At 44.3% G+C, this 15421-nt stretch overlaps 1 non-coding gene across 1 annotated transcript; it reads left to right on the forward strand.

Moving 5' to 3' along the window:
- The first annotated feature begins 2011 nt into the window (after positions 1-2011).
- TRNAD-GUC (transfer RNA aspartic acid (anticodon GUC)) lies at positions 2012-2085 on the forward strand. Its single transcript has one exon. It is a non-coding gene; the product is annotated as a tRNA-Asp (tRNA).
- The last annotated feature ends 13336 nt before the right edge of the window (positions 2086-15421 follow it).

Raw genomic sequence — 15421 nt, forward strand, 5'->3', positions numbered from 1 at the left:
CGGAGTTATGTCAAAAGGACCAACGAGGATGAAGAAGAAAAGGGGGGCAGAGGTAAGCTCACATACCGCTAGCAAGCATTGGTCCAGCAATCTCCATTGCGTATAGTATAGAAGCAAACAGAGTGCTTACTTCCGAAGCGGAGTTCATATGAGTGAATAAAGCTAGCCTCATATTCATTATTAGGGATTTGACGAAGCCTGGCATGAGCCTCGAGATAGGACGAGGAGCGAGAAAAGGTCTTGGCAGGTGAAGGTGTGGGATCAGACACACACCGTTTGAGACTCGGAGGCAAACCAGAGGCCGAGGCACCCCTCTCTTTCAAGCTCATGGACGATCGAGTGGCTGGATTGGCAACCCCATTGATATGCTCCGGCGAAGAACAGGGCTTTGCGTTCTGGGTTGCAGCCAACCAAGGTTCCAAGGCTTTTATTGCCACCGTTCAGGCCTTCTTTGCATTATCCGTCTTCCTTTATCCAAATAGCCATAGGAGAAGCTGAGCTAGCTAACCTAAGTCCGTTGCTAAAGTTCTCAAAATAGAGTTCCATTCCCCTTACTCTGAGTTCTGGTTAGCCCGCAACCTCTCGCTCGAGTGACTTCGTGCCTCATATAGCTAGCTATATGAGTAACTTCGTACCTTTCAATCTTTAGATTTCGGGTATGGACAGAGCGAAATAGGGCTCTATATCCTACTCCGGTTAAGCGGCACAGGGTTGTAAACCGTACTTGATCATTGGGTAGTGCCCGACCTGAGTAAAGTTGTAGTGATCCCTCCTACCGAAAGGGTTGTCAAGTCTCTCTCGCCCAGCCCCTTTAATGAGGAGGAGCCATTTTTTTTCTCTTTTTGCTTCGTCTCTTTCTTCTCTAGGGGACTTTGGCACAGCTTTCTTAGTTACCACTCCAATCCTATCGACTTTTAGCTGTGACTAGAGCCTCTTTATCTTGTTGCGTCTACTGCGTCTTTACTTTAATTTGGAAGTTTCTCCAACTTCAGGCATTGAATAAGTCATTGTTCTCGTACATTCTCCCCTACATGCGGGTTTCCAGACAGAAAGATTCCCCTTAGTCATACGGGGTGAGTTTTCCCTAAGGAATGAAAGGCTGATCGCTTGAGTCTATAGGCTACCTCTCCTATCCGCTTCTCTACAAGGTCTACTTTCTTCTTCCTTCAGACCGGGCCAAGCCTTTAGTTAAAGTGGGTTTGGGCTAGGTCGTAGCGCTCCTGCCGCGTCTTGGCAAAGTAGGCTGATGGGCAAGCCTCCTCCTGCCGCAATGGTGTGGGGCGTCAGAGGCTGTTGCCCCGTGGCCAACTCGAAGGGGCTGAAGTTTGACGCAGAGCTTTTTGGTTGTTAATTTATAGCAGCACTGAGCAACATCCAACAGCTCCAGTCCTTCTGGTTGGTTTGCACTTAAGTGCCTTAAGTAGCCCTCGAGGAGTCCGTTTATTCTCTCCGTCTGAGCTTTCAAAGATATACCGACCGCAGGTATCTTACTTACCATCAGATACCTACTGTCGTCTTCTTACATTACCTACCATAAAATATCGGGTTTTCATCATCAGAAACAACCCGATTTCCGAGACCTCTTGCATTGCATTACCATAACGAAAAAAAAAAGAGAAATGGCTCTTGTGACTCGGAATGAGCCTTTCCTTTAATGGTTGGGGGAAGAAAGGAATAGCGATGGATTCCTATGAAGCATTCAGGAACAAGAAGATTCAATCGGACGACGAATTCTTACGTGGTCCAAGGAAATCAAAGGTCCGCTTCCACGATTTCATCTATATCGAATCTGAATATCAGAATAGCTTATATAGTCATGATTCAATTCAGGTCCACTGACTTTTGATTGATTTCTCTTCGGATCTGATTGGAACATTGGAGAAGTAGGAAGACTTTGGCGGGCGATTCATAATGGGTATCTAGAATATCTATGTCCTAGGACATAAAATATGAATAATGAAGAAAAATAGATATATAAAAAAGCGGTACACCTAATTCAAATTCTTTTCCTGGGATTGTAGTTCAATCGGTCAGAGCACCGCCCTGTCAAGGCGGAAGCTGCGGGTTCGAGCCCCGTCAGTCCCGACCTAGGATCCGATTCATCGATCAATTCATCTCTCCATTTTCTGTTAAAAGGGGGAATATATATAGGGTTTAGCCATCCCTATTTTTTATCAATTTTTGTAGTCTCGCTCTAAGTTAGAAATGAGAGTCGCTTGGCCATAGCGTGGAATTTGGATAAATGGATTGTGGGTCTTATGCTATGAAGGGCTCAGCATGCCGGTCAGACATTATCACATCCGGATACTGACAACTTATAGAACTAGATTAGATGGAGCTTTCTCTGGTCTCAGTTTAGCTGAAGCCTCTATGTAGGCAAGCCGAACGAACTTCAGACCTTCCACTCCTTTCTACTACTCCACTCGCTCCCATAAAATGAAAAAGTTTAGAATCGGGTTCAGCTCAGCAAGTCTAAGCCTTCTTTCCTTCAGTTGTAGTCGTAGAGCGAGGAAATAGGAACGCAGGCCTATCGCCATTTCGCTATCGCTTAAGGTACCTTTGCTTATTCTCTTAGCTTAGTCTATTAGAGCAAGAATTAGTCGCATATCAACTGTTTATAGAATGGAATAAACTCGCATATCCGATGTAAGACTTTGATTACACGAAGATTCTAGAAAGACACCGGGGGAACACCTATTATTTCATAACCTGCATTGGTGCGGTAGAGCGGCACCTGATATGCTCGATCCATAGAGAAAGAGGGAGTACCAAGTTGTATTCAGGAGTAGAATATTTTCACCTATCCATCAATCAGTCATCCCATTTCCTTCCTGTGTGACACCGTGTGCTTTGGTCTAATAGCTTCACCTCCTTCGTTCCATAATAAAAAAACAGAGCCTTGTTGGCAAACTACAATCACTTTGGATGGTCTGCCTCTCATCCGCTGGCTTTTCTCGCTTCAATCCCAGTGGCCTGGTGTAGGCGTCCTGGCTCTTCCTTTCGCTTTGGCTCTATTCTCCTTCCTTGGGAATTTCTTTTCTTTCTTTTTACGGGTCGTAGCGGTTCTTCCATGTAAACTTAGTTGCAAAGCATCCTAGAATTGGATTTTTCCAGTACTCTCATACTAGGCTAGGCTTTTGCTTCTACTGGGATTTTGAGATCAATTGCTATTTAATAGGGTGGACATGAAGGCCTTGTTCTCTTTTCGACGGTAACTCGATAAAAAAGAAGCTAAGAGAGATGTGGCAAAGAAGGAATTGATAGAGGTGCGCCGAGAAGTTCCATACCCTCTTGATAGAGTAAATTACCTGGCTTGTACTTACTTAAGTAAAGATTGGCTTGGTGTTCATTCTACCCACGGAGCGGTACAACTAGCAGCCCCCTTACTAGGAAGGAAAAAGGCTAGCGCGCAACGGCTGATGAAAAGCCAGCCACTTTTTAGTAGTAGGTTTTGGCTTGCCCCTTTCTTAGTAAGATAGGTGCTTAACGCCCTATACAAGGTGCTTGCTGCTAGCCCGGCCCCTATCTTTAATCTTAAGTAAAGTGAAGTAAAAGCAATGAAAGCCCAACCTCTTTGTTTGAAGCTTTGCCAGGCATATTCATATGTTGAAGCTTTGTTTCCCCTAATTCTGAAACACAACAATCAATAGACTTTTTTCTATACTCTAGGAAAAAGCTTCTCTTTGATAGCGGTCATAGGGGAGTTCAGAAAGATCTGATCGTAGATAGAGACTAAAACCTGTGCGGGGGTAGGGGCGGATGTAGCCAAGTGGATCAAGGCAGTGGATTGTGAATCCACCACGCGCGGGTTCAATCCCCGTCGTTCGCCCATCAACAAATGGACCATTTGTTGAGGTTAAAATTCTTTTTTTTTCAAGTAATCTCGAAGTTTTCACACGCATCCAAGCAATTGGTATTCGATTAAACCATAGAAAGCATAGATTCGCCTCGCCTACTTGGATTCGGCCCCTGCTTGCTGTGAAAACAAAGAATCCGGACATGTGCTGAAATGCCTTGTAAGTGGAGACAGAAAGCGATAAGAACCAGTGACGGGAAAGCCTCCCATAAGCAAAGAAGAAAGAAAAAATATCGTTGTTAAAAAAGAAGAAAAGAAGCAAGAGTTGGCACTTAGGATCTCTGAGTCCCCAGGTAACATAGTGAGGAAAGAGAATTCGACCCAAGACCAAAGAAGGCTTTCGCGCGTGTAGACGTGTAGATAAGTTCCGGCCGAGGAAGGTGGGAGGTAGCGATCTCATCCAACAATCCTCTCCTCATGTCGAGGCTTCGGACCTCTAGGAATGGGCCTTCTCGCGAGCTCAATAGCCTTTTTTAGGCCCTGTTGAGTCGGGTATAAAACCACACTACTTTTTGCTTATAGAAATTGGGCTTGTAGGATATCTCCCTGAGCGCAGCTACAATTGCTTTAGGGTAGAAGTCAAGGCCGAAACTCTTTTCTCTCTTTAGCGCTAGGCCTTCGTCATAAAGGGAATTGACTCTTATCTTATAAAGGCTAATTGAGTCAAAGAAGTGAAAGACCGACCCAAAAAAGCTAGGCTCGATGCAATTGAGTAAAAGTGGAGGGATATGCGGTCTCTTCAAGAATCAATGCCGCTTTCTAAGCCCGATTTGCTTCTTTTCTTCTAATAGAGTAGAGGAAACCCCTCTTCTTTCGTCTATTCTTTGGTTAAAGCGGCTAAATCCTATGGAGCTACGTGAAAGCTAAAAGCTAAGGTGCGTCTTTACTTTAACATTTCGAAATCTCTTTCTCTCTTGGAAAGCCTTATAGTTCTTGATTCAGTAGGACTTATCCTTCATTATGCTAGAGGCAAGAGGCCCTTATAAAGCATATGAAGGAGAAGGCTAAAGCCCTATAACAAGATAAGAAAGCCCTGACCCATGTTGTCTATTTTCGTAGGTGAATCAAGTACAACAAGTAAGGTCAGGGTAGAGGATTTTGCTCTGCTATGCAGATCCACTAGACTAGGAAAGAAGTACGCATTGCTTACTTACTGTTTCTGTTTTTTCGATCCCTAGTAGCTAATTAAGTTGCTAGTAGGGCGAGAAGGGGAAGGAAGGGAAAGGATAGCCTTTTTTCATAAAAGCTCTTCATAAAGACCTATGAGACCGCGTTTATCCTTAAGATATAGGAGGGCTACTTACTGGTGGAACACTTTGAAGGAAAGGTACAGAATCTGAGTCCTAGGCCACAACAGCACCTCTTTATCCCGAATCTTTTCTTTTTCCTCATCAGCTTTCGAGCCCCTTTCTACAAAATCTCTTGCTGTCTTTTCCCGGTTGGAATCCTTTTTTAGCCGAGTTTTGTCTTTACCTTTCTCCGCTGCCAGATAAGTTGGCTAACCGTGGCCCTACTCCTTTCATGCCTCCCCCAAAATACATCCACTCTGTAAGGAGATGAGAACTCTTGGTCTAGGAGTCAAAAAGAGGTGGAACTTCTATTCTATATATACGCTATTTCGCGCTGAGCGAGGCTGCTTTCCCTCCTTACGTTGGAGTAAGCTTCTTCTCTGATTTCATCACCTTCTCTTTTGTCAAGCAAGGAATAACCAGCCTGAGGGAAGTATTCGTTAAGCAAATCCGTACGCAAATAGGGAAAAGTAAAATAACGAGAATAGAAGCAGTCAATCGGTAGAAGGCAAGCAACTCTCGTAAGAGGTCTTCCCGGTCTAGCTTCACTAACTGTATTCACAGTTTTCCAGATCTACTTTCTCATCGGACAAATCAAGGAATCAAAATGACAATAACTACGATTGATGGAGGAGAGACATATGTAGGTTGGTACAATCGGGGGTATCACCATATTAAGCTTATTGAGTCAGGATTCAAAGAGATACCGTACAGGTCTGGCTTTTTTCGATTGTTCCTGGCCCATCGAATAGAGTAGCAATTTATTTCCCGGGAGCACATAACATTTTCTTTTTTTTTTACGCAATTAACATAGTTACCCCCACAGAGTACTTTTCAGATTCAACCTACCCTTTCTTTCTAGCTATAATAACTTCCTTTACCTCTACAACACCTTGCTGGGATTGCTTGATTGGGTTAGCATTCATAGCACGAGATGCAGTTCAGTTAAATAGATAACTCCATCTTTCCTGCCAGTCTGTCTAGCCCGTATAGAGTAATCTCCTCCTGCTTGACCGCTCTAACAGACTGACTCTTGAGTGAGTTGCCATTCGGACTTTTCAATTTTCCATTAAATGTCTGGCGTCAAGGTTTGGACCCCTAGGTTAGTTTTCTATCTTATTTATTGCATTGGATAACTTCCTGATTAGTAGCTTAACGCATTCATTTCATACTGCATGCTAGGGTGGAGATTATCTTTTTCAGAAAGCGTATGTCTTCGCTCTAAACACCGTACACGTACAGGTCTTAGTTCAGTCGCATCTCAAGCGCCTAACTCGAGATCTTCATTTGCTTACTCTCAAAAGCGCCAAATGAACTGAACTTTTCGCACCCGGCTTTACTTACATTGGCTCCATGTATGGTATGTTCGTAGGAATGCCCACATTGAATTAGCATGAATGCCGGCTCAATCAATCCCATATATAGGGTGATGTAGAGCTCCTGGAAGGTCTTTCTTCAAGCCAACCGTCAGTTCCTGAGTTGAGGGGTTTCGGAGTTAAGTCGAATATTCCAAGAGGCGCTCACCCAGGTAGCTAAAGGGGCGTAGCCCTCCTGTTGTTCCAGAGACGGGAGGATAATAAGACCACGATCCTCCTTCTTAGGCCGATCGAAGTCGAAGGGTTTCAGATTGAAGGTTGAGGCATTTCTAGGAAGACGGATTCTCAAAGGTTACACCTAGGTAGAAAGGAGATTTGACAGTAGATCTATTCCCAGTAGAAGAGATTATGATCCGAAGGAAGCAATGCCTTCTAATTGAGTCTGATCCTACTCCCTTAAGGTAGACGAAACTAATAAGAAATCCAATAACCCTGGCTTTCGCCCCTTAGATGAAATGCTAATTCTCTCCTCTTTAGGAGGTCTTACGGAGGGTCTTTACTTAACTCGACCTCTAAGCCGTAGAATAGAAAATGATCGCTACTTATGATGAAATGTCATAGAAAGTCTAATTATCTCGTCTCTTCCCCTCAGGCTCCGGTGGGAAGAGACTATTTAGTAGTTAGAATCCCATCCCGACCTGAGAAGGAGGAGCATCCTCTATCTATGGAGATAGTCAGTTGAAAGCCTCCTCTCTTACTTGTCCCCTCTCTTCTCCCGGAGTAAGAAATGCAGTTTCCGATTCAGACTCTTTTCCTGTTACACGTAAAAAGATTGATTGAATTACTCTTTCGCATTTTCGCATGTTGTTCAAGAGATAAGGCAGCAAGCCAGTAATCTTCCGATTTAGGAAAGCCGTAAAGAAGTCTTTCTTTTTAAAGGCTCTCTGCCGGGCATTACGAAGGCCAAAATCAGCCTCATTCCTCACCTCTTGTAGGCAAGGAAGAGGGAAGACTTATAGCTTGAGGAGTTAGTTAGGACTTTACTTCTTCTATTTAGAGTTACGAAAGCAGGACTTAAGTCATAGCCAGGAGATAAGTCATAGCTTACTTTTTCTCTTTGTGTGAATCAAGCCGCTAGCAAAGAATTGATTGTAGTATGATTTGTACAGTTACCGGGTAAATTGTTAACAAGGAATGCAAGAACAATAGATGAGTTCTTCCCTTATCTTCTATGCTCAGGTAAGAGAGATGACTGAGATGGGAAGAAGGGGAGTTGGAAAAGCACGGCATTAGATGAAGGATCACCTTCCTTCCTTAAGGGGATGGAGTCAGGGATAACATTCGATTAGGGCAAGCAGGTCTGTTAAAGTAAAAGCATGGAACTGATAGTCATAGGCTTGAGATGAAGAGTTCCGCCCTCAGGGAATGTAGTCTCGGGATGAATGCCCGAAAAAGCAAAGTCAAAGACAGAAGAAAGGGGCCGAGGAAGAACCTGAGATCATGGAGTTGGAATAACATTCTCATTCATCAAGAACTTAGCTTCCATAGGGAAGGCACTGTGGGAATTTGGAGCGAATCGAGCTTGGTTTGGTCGCCCTAAGCCGAAGCTTCTTATTTTCTTGCCCAGCGTTAGGAGGGTCTTTCTCCATTCCTTTCGTGAAACCTGATCTAAATTTCGTCGTAAATCGTAAATAAGGAGACCTTCGCTAAGCATGTCAACGTCCGTACGGGAGCAGATTGCCGATGGATGGAGGCGGCTGCATCTAAGAGTTTAGTTCCAGGAGACTGAACAACATGGCCTGAAACGAAGTCAACTCACTTTGCTTAACAAAGGGCAGCAGAGCAGGACTTCTTTCTCACCCTCGCCCGTCATCCAACATGGTTCGCACCAGCGTTATTTGACTCGCTTAGTCCATCGCTGCTTGGCTCTACTTCAACCACTACAACCTGACGGTTCCCTTGCAGCTAAAAGAGTGCGAGAGAACACCCTTTCTGACATCAGGATATGAAAGCAGTCAAGCAGGCAACTCGACTATTCGTCTTCACTTCCTCAAAAGTGCTAAAAAGAGCCCCTGGGCGCAGACCCATCCCCAAGGGACTAAACGCATTCAGTTATCTTTCAAAGAGCTTATTCGAGAACAACCTATTCTAAAATTGGAATTGGAAAACAGCTTCTTTTAGGTCTGCAGCGGTAATTGCAAACAGAAAGGGAGCACCGCTTACTCAAGCACTAGTACCGTCTAAGCATCCCACAGCTGATGAAGGAGTACCGGCAACTGGTTGAGCTTCTATTCTAGGATAAGATCTGCAGCTCTTGCAGTAACAGCTTAGGGTTTTCATAGCCCTATTGACCAGGAGAGTCAGCATTCCCGCAGCTTTGACTCTGTTGCAGGTATGAAGTGAGTTCCATACCATGAAAAAGATTTCAATGGGACCAGCCTTATTCAAATTCAAATAGGGGCAGCCCACCACTGGAACTTGCTTTGCTCTCGCTCCGCTTGCTCTTGCTCCCACCTGTCTTCTTCCCACTATAGTAAATTTCACTTCACCATAGCAGGAACCTCGCTAACCTTACTCTTCCTTATCCAGTGAAAGATTCATTTTTTGAGTTAGATCGAGTGCCGAGAAGAGGTGCCAATCCAGGCTAACTTCATACCCGCCTTTCCCTGCTTTGAGCTTGAACGTGGCACTAAAGCTGAGCTCATGAAAGAGACTTCAGGTTCTAAAAATCTTTCCTTTAAGGCTAGCTCATTTCCGGACTTATTACTACTTCATTCTTGCAAGCCCACACCGAGAAGAGAATTGATGCAGACCAATACTAAACACTGTAAGCTGTCCCGCCTATTTGGAATCTTCATCCCTTACCGGCTTGTTAGGCTTCGGAATCAAGTAGCGAGATATAGGTGAGAAAAGTCGAAGCAGAAAGCTCGTACTTGATTCGCTCTCTTCCCTTTGCCTGACCCTGGATATAAGAAGGATATCCCTCTCTCTAACTGATGAGCTAGGAAGATTCTCTACAGTAGGTCTTGCCTGGGTTGAACATGCAACTAAAGGGGCATAGTTATGTAAACGTAAGGCTTGCTCCAGCCTATGAAAAGAAGGATGGTCCCGGATCTCTTTTACCTACCGTTAGCTTTGCAGTACTCCCAGGGTAAGGACAGGTGGCATAGCGCAGCCCTCACCAACGTGAGTGACTGGACACCACATCTATCTCGACCAGCTCGTCCAAACCTCCTCAGCGCGACATGAATACAAACCATTTTTGGGTATTTCAGAAGAGCCAAAGGGCGCTCTCTATGAATTCCTATGGTCATGTCTTTATCCTCCTAAGGGTCTTGCAACGAGTCCGACCCGATCCATACTTAGTAGAGTGTTTACAAGGGTACCCCTAATGTGCTTGAAGAGCCGCAGAAGATCTGATTTACTCTCATCAATAGTGATGTTATGCTTTTCTTCTATTCGGAAAGTGTGGTAGTTGCCCTGGCCTGGATCTTTTTATCTTATTGTGGAGAGAGTAGGCCTTTGGTCTCTTAGTCTCATAAGTAGAAGCGCTGGCAGGTGAGATGGACTTAAAGGGTCACTCTAGAAGGGGGAGTAATTTTATCAACCCTGGACTTGACTTTGGCCAGGCCCTGGTTCCCAGGGTTCTAGTATTCCCTATTCTAAGCCTACTCAGATCAGAACTAATGGAAGGTTACCTTTAATCAGGCCTGTCACCAGATCTTACTTACCATTGTCTGGATGTCACGTAGTAGACCCGCTTCCATCTTTCTTTCATGCCCCTGGACTATTGGGCTTTAGCGGGCTCCGTCTTCCTTTCCTTCACAGTAGAGTCTCTTTTCCGCTATATCAACATAGCCAACAAAGTCATGCGCTTGGGGAGCAGTGTATAGCTGCACATCTGTTCTGGGTGGCCTGTAGGAGATTAGGGAAACGATCTGGCTGGCTCTTTCTTGCTTTGTATTTAAGGCAATCAAGAGTCTGTCTACAACGTTTTGTTGCAAGGGATTCTATCCCTTCAGACCTATCTCCTGCTGTCTCTCTAACAAGGTCAGGGCTACCGCGTATTATACCATCTTTTCATAGACGGAAGATACGGGAGGGTAATCATCTAGTTATCCAGTTGTACATGTCTTTCTTCACAGTGTCAAGGTTAATACCTTTAGCTAAGAAGATTGATAAGTCACTGTTTGACTCTATTATTACCCCTGGCCCTCTCGAATCAGTCAAAGACGTTATTTACGAAATGAAATCGTCTTTTCCTGGTCTTCTTGAGAGGTATATACCTGATCTCAAATCTATTCCTCTTAACCAAGGTCTAGAATATTCTGATTTTGCTTTCCTTACGAGATATCCTGGGGGATTTAGAACCTCTATCAAAAGGGATACGATTTCACCAGGGCCAGCTTTCTATCATGCTTACTTTATATATCTACTTTCTTACTTGGGACTTCCTGACTCATCCCCTCCCCCTCGCCAAGCCTGAAGAAAGGAGCAACTTAGATACCTCTTTGTTAACTATATTCCAGGTTTGCTAAAAGGGTCCTTGGGCCCAATCAATCTCTATACTCTTGATGCAATGGACTCCCCCACTAAACCGCTCTTTTCCACCCGATTTGAACGTTCTAGTGAGATTTTATCCCTTTTTGAAACTCAGTTGTCTATCTGATCCTTGGTCTAATTGGACCTTTCTCTATAGCTCGAATCGAATAGCTGGTCTACTGCAGCTGCAGCCATTCCATTCCTTCAGATGAGCTACGTAACTCATTAGCTCTTTAGCAACAGGAAAGGTAGAGCCTTACTGCATTCCCTCCTTCTCAGATATGTTACTGAAGATCGATAATAGTATGTACTAAAGGGATCTATCCAATACTAGAGCAATTAGAGGAGAAAGAAGAACTACCAGAGCAGGGACTGGCACAGACTAATGCCTTCGACTTCTCTTGCGCATGCATAAAACTTTGCCTCCGGCTGGATCGTATTCCCTAGCCTCCTGGCACTCCAACTTCAAACGACATGTAAGGGCTAAGGGCACTTTGCTTAAATGCCTTAATCTGAATAGTCTTCCACTCCAAGGGAAAGAGAAAGAAGAAGCAAAACCCCCGGGTTGGACCCGACCCCTAAAGAAGGAGCGTGAAGGTGCCGAAAAGAGGGCTTTTATCACGTTTGAGAGTAGTTCCCTCTTTGGCAGAAAGTGGAAAGTCTTCGAGTATCGTCGTCCTTCTCTTCATCTATCCTGAATCTGTAAATTCCATTGATTTTCTTGCAGACCCTTGGATTGTGAAAGTTTTGTATAGTTTTCAGCCTTATAGACACCAGAGCAGTAGTTTATTTAGGGGGTTAGCTCTGGAACCGCCGTAGTTCGATTAATTCGATTAAACGCCTTATACGCTCGTGGTCCTAACCCTCGGATCACTCCTTTTACAATATGTCCATCGAAGGTACATAATCTCGTACATACTAGGGGGATTTAGCTCCTTTTAAAGTCCGTAAGGCCGGGTAAATACTAGCTACATGAAAGGAAAGCTCTAACGTAGTTCCCTATAAAGTAGAACGAGGGAAACTACCACTAATAACTAGAAGGGTGGTTGTCCCTCAATCAGATAAAGGAAGGCTTCCGCTCCTATTATCTTAAAATGATGGTCAGAGATCACCTCTGCGACCTAAATCCTAAAGGGTAACCATCTTATTAGATGTAATTTTCAGGCCCCGGTTCCCAGGGTTCTAGTATTCCAGCTGCTGCCCTTCTATAAAAGAAAAGGGATTGTCTTATCCTACTTTCTTTCCTACTTGACAGGCCAATTCATCAATTGATACTGAACGAGACTTTTGTCCATCTTTTTCCTAAGATATCAATTGTACTAAATCCATTCCTTTCGCTGCTGACCATCAGAGTATATACGTTTTTTCAGTTTGGATTACTAAAAAACCAAACTGAAAGCATGGATGGCATTGAAGAGCTAGATCATAGCCGGTATCAGGCAACTCAAAGGCCAACCCAAGATCAGATGAATAAGATCGCTTCCTCTACTTTTAGGGCTGGGTGAAGGCAATGAAGGAAAGCTAAAATCGAACTAGAACGAGAGGCGACGGAGGCTGCTTTCTCAATAGGTGACGACAGGGCCAGAACGGAGGAGAACGGGATAGATGAATAGAATAGTTCCGCAAAAGCACACTCAAAGACAGGTGAGCCTTCATTAGCTGACTTGGGAATGAAAGAACTTCGCACTGACCTATCATTCCTACTCTTATGAAGGCGACAGACCTACGTGTCTTTTGAAGCTCATCTTTTTGCGTCAAACGAAGATCATTTACGTTCTAAAAAAAACTTTGAATTATTATTCAATTAAGTCAGAAACGACTCATTCATCAACAACTTTTTCAGAAAAATAGAGCTCAAAGAGACGGGGGTCCTGTCTTTTATGCATTTGGAATGGTAGCTTTGGCTTTGTACAACCAGACATCGCTGGCATAACCATAAAAAATAGCGTAATATTAAAAAAGTTTGCGTGCCTCGTCTGCCTTAGACGAGTCGTATGCTTTGTTCATTTCGTAGGCATCGAGTGCGTATACCTAAGAGTACTCATTTATGCCCACTTTGAATGAATAGGAGGGGGGGGCCTATACAGATTCATCCTGTAAGGACGCCAGCACCTTTCAGCTTTCCAGTTTACCCAATCAACGCCCTCCCCCATCTATTCCCCATCATAGCACTTGGAATGACTTCCCTAATCGAATGTGGGGCCTCCATAACGGCACTCTTGCCGAGAAAGCCCTTCCACATCAAAGGAACTTTAGCTTTCACTGACCCCACAGGCCTTTTTTGCTATCACACGAGAAAAATGCCTTATCGCCAATGATGCTAACCATACCTCACTTGTCTTAGCTGAGTTAATGGTTTAATTTAATCCTACCTGCCCAGACATGTATAAAAAACCTATTACAATCACGCCACCGGATGACCTAAAGTAAAGATCGCGTGGTTACGCCTTAGGAATCGGAGAGGCATATGAATATCTTTCCTTTATACATTAAAAAATAGAAAGTTATTCTTTATAACCGAGAGAAAGGATACCTATGAATGAATGCTATTCCGCCGGTCATCTGTCAAACCTCTCGCATTTCGGAAATGCTTTCAGGAAGGGTGCCCCTACATTGGTTTCAACTCATTCCCAGCTGCATAGTGCCATCCTACCAGCGGCATTGCAGTCGCTAAGGGCTCGCTGCCTTTCCTTTCTAGCTATCACTCTTTTTCCCCAGAAATCAAAATCATCACCTTGGCATTGAAAAAAAATGTCCCTGAGTCCATGTCGTGATAATAGAGCAAAGCCTTAATGCCGAACTTGGTAAACGAACAAAAACAACTAAGAGGTCCCTTCCCTCCTTTGCTTGCTTGGATCAGGATGTAAGGCCTAGCCTGAGATACTTCCGACGCGCAGTTCAGCTAATTCTCAAAAGGGAAACTTGCGCTTATTCATATATAAGGAGGAAGTCCTATTGACGTATAGAAAGTACTAGGCTTTCATCCTCGCGGCCTAAGGGCCGGGTCCTACTCCTCAACTGGTACACAACCCATTACGTTAGTTAAGTTAGGACTTTCTCGTCATCTGGTACCTAACTAAACCGCTTCCATTCAATACTCAATTCAATACATAGCATGCTTTCAAATCCTTCCTCAGCAGCCTCCTGGTTCGTAAGCAATTAGCGGAAGGGAGATAGAAATCCATAGAAAGGCAAAGCTCCGTATCCAACTCGGAAGTGGGAATCTTGTTCCATTTAGGGAGGTTAAATCCCGTCCAGCAGAACCATTTGCGAGGTTTGATTCTTAAACCGGATCGAGCGGGTGCCTAAGCTTGAGTCATGATCATTAGGAAGTGTAATAACTTATTCACTTGCTGCGACTTAGCCTCCTTATGAGTCGGGCACAGCTAATATCTTATTTGAGGAAGAGTCCGATCTATGATAAGAGATCTCATCATCGGATGATGTAATAGCCAGACTAAGTCTTTCCAACCAACTTCAATTGTGAGGCATCCTTCTCTTAATAGACTTTATGACCGTACTCTTAAAGCACTCGTTCTAGCAGATATGTCTTTGTCACAGCCAGTGGAATAGATAAGAATGAGATTGGACGATAGGCAGCACTCTCAGGCCACTTTCCCAAGACAATAGGCTACGGAGCGGACAGCCTCAAAAGAGGAAGCAGTCCAATCTATTCCATACGATCACTGATCGAATCGGGAATAGGGGCTTTCCCATCCAAGTAAGAAAAGGGCCATACGGGTACTAGTTTCATGGTGATTAGTTTGAACCTCCTCCCCCTCCCACCTCTATGGCAGACTGCAAGCACAGAAGCTAAGGGCACGATTGCCCGCCAAGTTCAGATAAGGGAATGCCCGAGTTTCAGAGCAGAGGTTAAGAAGCTTTCATTCTACAAGAGGAAGCATCGGGGGTGGATGGAACTATACTTTACAAAAGCTATTTAGAGCGATCCCCGTAGATTAGAGAAAACAGGGAAATTGCAAGGAAAGCGCTGGACCTTGCTACAGACATAGCAGGGGAGACTCTGACTACTAGCTGTAGGGATCCCTAGGCCTCACATTCGATTAGGGAAGGCAGTCCCGAGACTGACTATGTTACTTCGATCTGATACCTCTCGATTCAGAGAGGAAATGCGCATTTGTATCATTTTGAGTCTCCCCATCTCGATCTCTACTAATTGGATATGGGGCTGGTTGTGAAGGGAAGCTTTGTGGGAGAAAGGAGGAAAGGGTCAGGCTAGTAAAGGCTTGACTCAAACATATGGGATAGATTACGAGGAAGCCTTTGCCCCGGTAGCCAAGATGAAGTCTGTTCGTCTCCTGCTCTCTATTGCTGCGAATCGAGATTGGCCTCTGTTCCAATTAGATGTGAAAAATGCCTTCCTGAACGGGGACCTACAGGAATAAGTTTACATGAGT

Source organism: Arachis ipaensis, chromosome B8 (assembly GCF_059453495.1).
Source record: "Arachis ipaensis isolate K30076 ecotype BB chromosome B8, ASM5945349v1, whole genome shotgun sequence".
NCBI lineage: Eukaryota > Viridiplantae > Streptophyta > Magnoliopsida > Fabales > Fabaceae > Arachis > Arachis ipaensis.